Here is a 6,000-nt window from a genome sequence, read left to right as displayed (position 1 = left end):
GCCACTGTGTCAATCCATCTTGTTGAGGGTCTTCCTCTTTACGCTGACCCTCTACTTTACCAAGCATCATGTCCTTCACCAGGGACTGGTCCTTCCTGATAACATGTCCAAAGTATGTGAAACAAAGCATCACCAACCTTGCTTCTAAGGAACATTCTGGCTGTACTCCTTCCAAGACAGATCTTTTCGTTCTTCTGGCCATCCATCATATATTCAATATTCTTGCCAATGCCGTAATTCAAAGGCATCAATTCTTCTTTGGTCTTCGTTATTCATTGTTCACCTTTCACGTGAATATGAGGCGGTTGAAAATACCATGGTTTGGGTCAGGTGCACTTAAGTCCTGAAAGTGACATCTTTGCTTCCTAACACTTTAAAGAAGTGTTTTGCAGCAGACTTGCCCACTGCAATAAATATGTCATTTGATTTCTTGACTGCTTCTTCTATGGGCTTTGATTGTGGATCCAAGGAAAACGAAATCCTTGACAAATTCGATCTTTTCTCTCTTTATCATAATGTTTTTTATTGGTCCAGTTGTGAGGATTTTTGTTTTCTTTATGTTGAGGTGTAATCCATACTGAAGGCTGTGGTCTTTGATCTTCATCAGAAAGTGCTTCAAGTCCTCTTCACTTGGCAGCAAGCGAGGTTGTGTCATCTGCGTATTGCAGGTTGTTGATGAGTCTTCCTCTGATCCTGATGCCCCGTTCTTCCTCATATAGTCCAGCTTCTCGAATTATTTGCTCAGCATACAGATTGAATAAGTACAGTGAAAGGATACAGTACTAATGCATACCTTTCCTGACTTTAAGCCACGCAGTATCCCCTTGCTCTATTCAAAAAACTGCCTCTTGATCTATGTTCAAGTTCCTCATCAGCACAATTAAGTGTTCTGGAATTCCCATTCTTCCCAATGTTATCCATAATTTGTTATGATCCACACAGTTGAATAAATGTGTATAGTTACAAAACACAAGTAAACATCTTTCCGGTACTCTCTGCTTTCAGCCAAGGTCCATCTGACATCAGGAATGATACCCTTCATTCCACATCCTCCTCTAAGCAATAATAATCTATGCATAATTTTGTTAAAATAATAAATCTGTTTTTATTCCCAAAATTCAATTTTTTTTTTCATTTTGAACTTATTTTCTATAGTGTCAAAGGTTTTTCCAGGCTGTTATGATTTTACATAGTATCAACGGCTGCCATTCTTTACTAACATCTTTTTTAAATTTTTTCCCCAAAATTCAGAAGATTTTTACTTATGATGGTTAAAAAGAACACTTATCCAAACATAATTGTCTCTTTATCTTGGGTGTTTATTTTTTAAAACTTTATATGTTTTGGATTTTTAAAGAAAACAAAACCTTGAACACTTACTATTTATACAACTATTACAGTGTACCAACAACAAAATCACGATAAAGGCTAACCTATTTAGAAGCACTAGCAAGTGAGTAATTGGAGAACAAAGAGAACCTGATGATTCCCCTAAAGCAGAGCGCTTCATAAAGGATGAACGGGGCAGTGTGCGTTGTCTGCCGTGACGTGGGCGAATGAGCAGACAGTGCTACTAAAGTTTCTCAGAAGGAGCTATTTTAGGAGGCCCGTTTATCAATGACGGTATCTTCTGAAGTAATGAGTTTATATTATAATTCATATTTATAAATGATTAATTTTACTATTTATTGCAGTTACGATTTACCATGTGCCAACTAACCTGTTAGTATGTCAATATTTTATCCACTGGCACAGTCTTAAGGGTGCACACCAGCTTAGCAGCCCAGTTTAGCCGCTGTGAGGGAAGGGGGAGGAGAACTGGGTCTATTTAGAGGTCTCTCCCCACCTACAACTGCTCCTTTCACCACTCAGATTATGGAAGGATGGCGTTGTTGCTGCTGCTACTGTTCTTTTTCCACAGGAAAGACATTCCCTGATTCAGCCAAACCCTGTGTCCTCACCCTTTCCCATTTGTTTTATCCTGGGGGCCCGTCCTTCACCACCCAAAGCTCACCTCACACCACAGGCCTCACCCAAGCTCATTCACTAACCTGCTTTGGGTCACCTGTTTCCCTGAACTTACGATAAATAAGATGGATGAGTCAGGAGTTCTCTAACTTCAGTGTTCACAAAGTGCAGATTCCTAGGAGCCACCCCGAAAATTTCCGATTTTGAGCAAGTATCAGAAACACCGAAGATACTCTTCAGGTCACTTCCAGCCCCACCCCACCCTGCCCCCAGGCTACCTCTCCACGTTCTAGCTCCCCGCTCTCCAGCCCCACTCAATAGGGCTAGACTCCCAAAGTAACAACCGGGCTCTGTCTCCAAATAAGGGGGGCTGTGTGAGGCATCAGTCCCAGTCAGACCACAGTGCCCCAGGTTGCCATCTAGTCTCATCAGGGAGCTAGAGCTTAACTGTAGACACTGGGAAGCAGCTTCTATTGTTGAGCCCCTACTATGTGCCTGATACCAGCCATGCCTTTTTTCATGCATTACCTCATTTAATGCTGACAAGAAATTCTTTGAGCCAGGACCATTATTAATCCTGCTTCAGAGAGGAGGAAAACAAGTGTTAGCAAAGTGAAGTCTTTGCAGGGAAAGCAAGGCAGAGTTGGGATTTGAATCAGGCTTGTTCTGAGCCCCGTTCCTTCCCTTCCTATGTGCCTACTCAAGAGCAGGCGCTGGAACATGGAGTGGAAACTGACCCCAGAATTCAGTCTTATCACCTGTTATCCACCAGGAAGAGGAGAATAATCTTAAGTCTTCCCTTTTCATCAGCTGTCTACCTGCACAGTTCCCCTCCCCAGTACCTCAATGCGCAGGCACCTTTCCAGCCAGCACCCAGGTGCCCCAGATACTTCTCGTCTTATCCCAGTATAGGGTTGCTATGAGTTGGGATGAACTCAACGGCCAACGGGTTTTTTGGCTTTGGTTGGGTGGCCCAAATGGTTTGCAATCTTCTAACCTAAAGTTTGGCAGTTCAAACCCATCCAGACGCACCTCAGAAGAAAGGCTAGGTGATCTGCTTCTATAAAGATTACAACCAAGAGAACTCTGTGGAGTGGTTCTACTCTGTAACACATGGGGTTGTTATGAGTTGAACTCGACTCAACGGCAACGGGCTTGGTCTCTTTTGATTTTAGCCCGGTTTTGCAAATGAGCAAACCAGAGAAGTTAGGTAAGACTTGCCCAAGGCCACAAGTGAGTAAGGTGTCTGTTGTAGCTGTGATTGAAAAGAAGGCCTACTCTTCATCGCACCATCTCCTTGCACACTGTCCCTGCCCTTGTTAAAATAAAATACTGTAAAGAAGAGCCTTCCCCCTCCCCCCCCAACTGCCTGGAATCTTCCCTTCAAAGGCCTTCACAACCTTTGCAGGGGTGGGGCTGGGGTCACTCAAAGGCCCCTTCACAGTGACCCCACAGCCCCCTCTGCTGGCATGTGCCTCTCACTGTACCTCCTGAATGTCCTTGAATGGCCTCTGTTAGTTAAGAGCCATTTGGCAGCAAGCCATAGAAACCAGCTCTGGCTAACTTAAGGGGAAAAAAAGGGCAAGGGGCTGGGGAGAAAAAAGAGGATGGGGGGATGACACTTTAGAAGCGTCATGAAGTATCTCACGGACTCAAAGAAAGGGGTGAACAACCAAGAAATCGTTGGCAGAAGGGCAGGCTGAGAACCCCCCACAGCAAGAGATGGTAGGACTTTCTTCCCAGAGTGATGCTATCGGTGTGATTTTGCTGTAACAGCACTGAGATTTACATGCCTCTCCATTCAAAATTCCATATTCCCAGAAGACATCATCTGATTAGCCCAGCTTGAGCCAGATATTTTCCACAAGTGCAGCCTCAGGGTGTGGGGCTTCCAGGGTAGCTCACTTCTTTAATGGCTGAGTAGGTCCCTGAATGCCTTTGTCTTTTCCTGTTCCTGTATTCTCAAAGAGGCTTGGAGGTCTTAAGGGCTCACCAGAAATGCCAGGATATGTGTGTGTGTGTGTGTGTGTGTGTGTGTGTAAGTGGCCAGAGGAAGGGGCAAGCAATGGGCTGAGTGGCCGAGTAACCCAGAGCCAGGGTGAAAGAAGGGACTGTTCCAGGGATTGGCAATGGCAGACAGGAGAGGGAGGTCAATAAGGAGGCTGACATTTGAGTCAAGGGCGGTGACTCCTGTGGCCCTTCCGTCCATCCCTACCTCAATCTTGAGCCCATAATTTTTGTGATTTAGGTGAAAGTTTACAGAGCAAATTAGTTTATCATTAAACAGTTAATACACAAATTGTTTTTGACATTGGTTGCCAACCCCGCAATATGTCATCACTCCCCCACCTTCTCCACCCCAGTTTCCCTTTTTCCATTTGACCAGTTTTCCTGTCCCTTCCTGCCTTCTTGTCTTTGCTTTGGGGCTGGTGTGCCCATTAATCTTGTATATATGATTGAACTATGAAGCACGACCCTCACGTGTTATTGGTGGCCCTATAAAAACCAAAACCAAACCCACTGCTGTCGAGTCAATTCTGACTCATAGAGACTCTATAGGACAAAGTAGAATGGCCCCATAGAGTTTCCAAGGAGCGCCTGGTGGATTCAAACTGCTGACCTTTTGGTTTGCAGCTGTAGCTCTTAACCACTGCATTACCAGTGCTCCACAAGTGACTAGTGGCTACTGTATTAGACTACATGGATAGAGAACATTTCCATCATCACAGAAGGTTCTATCGGTCAGCACTGAGCTATAGGATCTCTCTTCTGTAACTCAGGAATTGACAATTCGAGGACATAGTTCTTACCTTCCATATTACTACCATATCCTCTCTCCTCAAGGCCTTTTTCCACCTCATCCCACCCCTGCTACTGCAGTACTGAGGGAAGATCAATACACCTGGGAAATAAGAGTCAGACTCCTCTTTATGAGGATATCCCAAAACTTTATCAGTCAATTCTTTTGGGTACTCCCCCATCTAGTGCTTTAGGGAAGGGAATCATCTAAGTACACCTACAAGGAATGAGGAGTGAAGACAGTCTACCTTCCTTTACAATCACAGCACTCCAGCCCCAGCCCTCTTTATGGAAATCTAGTGGTGGGGGTAGAGAGGTTCTTGAACTAGTTCTGAAGTGGCATCTCTCAGCAAACACTGCAGGAAGGTGGCTGGAACTACAGCCTTCAGTCCTCTGAATTTACTGTATCAGTCACTTGTTTGTTCCTTCTCAATTCTACCCCCACTCTACTATCCTCTCCTCTGTATTGCAAGGGCCTGGAAGCCTGCAAACTACATTTCTCAGATTCTTTTACCAACTAGTTTTTCCATTCGGTTTTACTAATGAATGGCATGGATGGGAGTTTGGGAGGAAGAAACGAGGGAAGCCTTTTTCCTTTTTCCAACAGTGGTAGAAGTAGCAGCAGCTGCAGCAGCAAAAACAGTAAGGTGGGTACAGACTCCTTCCTTTCTGTTCCCGTGGTGATGGTGGGCAGCGGGCACTCCAGCAGCCTCAGCAATGTGGTGCTCAGGAATTCTAGCTCTGGCAGTGACTGCAACAACAACAACAAGTGACTTCAGATTTCCTGACTGCCGCATTAGCAAGAGTGTGAGCTCCTAGCTTCCTCCAGTGCAGTGGTGGTGGTGGTCCCAGTGGCAGCAGAAAGCAGGTGCTCTGCCTGCAATGAACACAGGCTCTGGAGAGCACCATTTTCCCTTTTGCTCCTCCAGCTTAAGGGCGGCATTGGTTTCCATCAATTAGAAATCTCTGGGTAACCTCAACTTCTGTGTTTTGCTCCTCCAGCCCTTTTAATACTTTTGTATCCAATCTCTTGTATTGAATTCCTTCCTTAAGGTATTGGAATGGTTTCTGTTTTCCCTGGAATGTGAGAGAAAGTGATGTGTGCCACTTCCAGAGCAAAGCCTTTGAGAAGCAGTAGTGCCTCCTCCATTCCCTCTTTTTCTTTTCACTGGCTGGGGACTGTAGGAGACGGTAGAGCCACAAGGTAAGAAGAAGCCTGAATTTCCAAATCCC

This window comes from Elephas maximus, chromosome 3 (genome assembly GCF_024166365.1).
Source record: "Elephas maximus indicus isolate mEleMax1 chromosome 3, mEleMax1 primary haplotype, whole genome shotgun sequence".
Classification (NCBI taxonomy): Eukaryota; Metazoa; Chordata; class Mammalia; order Proboscidea; family Elephantidae; genus Elephas; species Elephas maximus.
The sequence above is the reverse complement of the archived record's forward strand: the minus strand, read 5'-3'. Positions refer to the sequence as shown.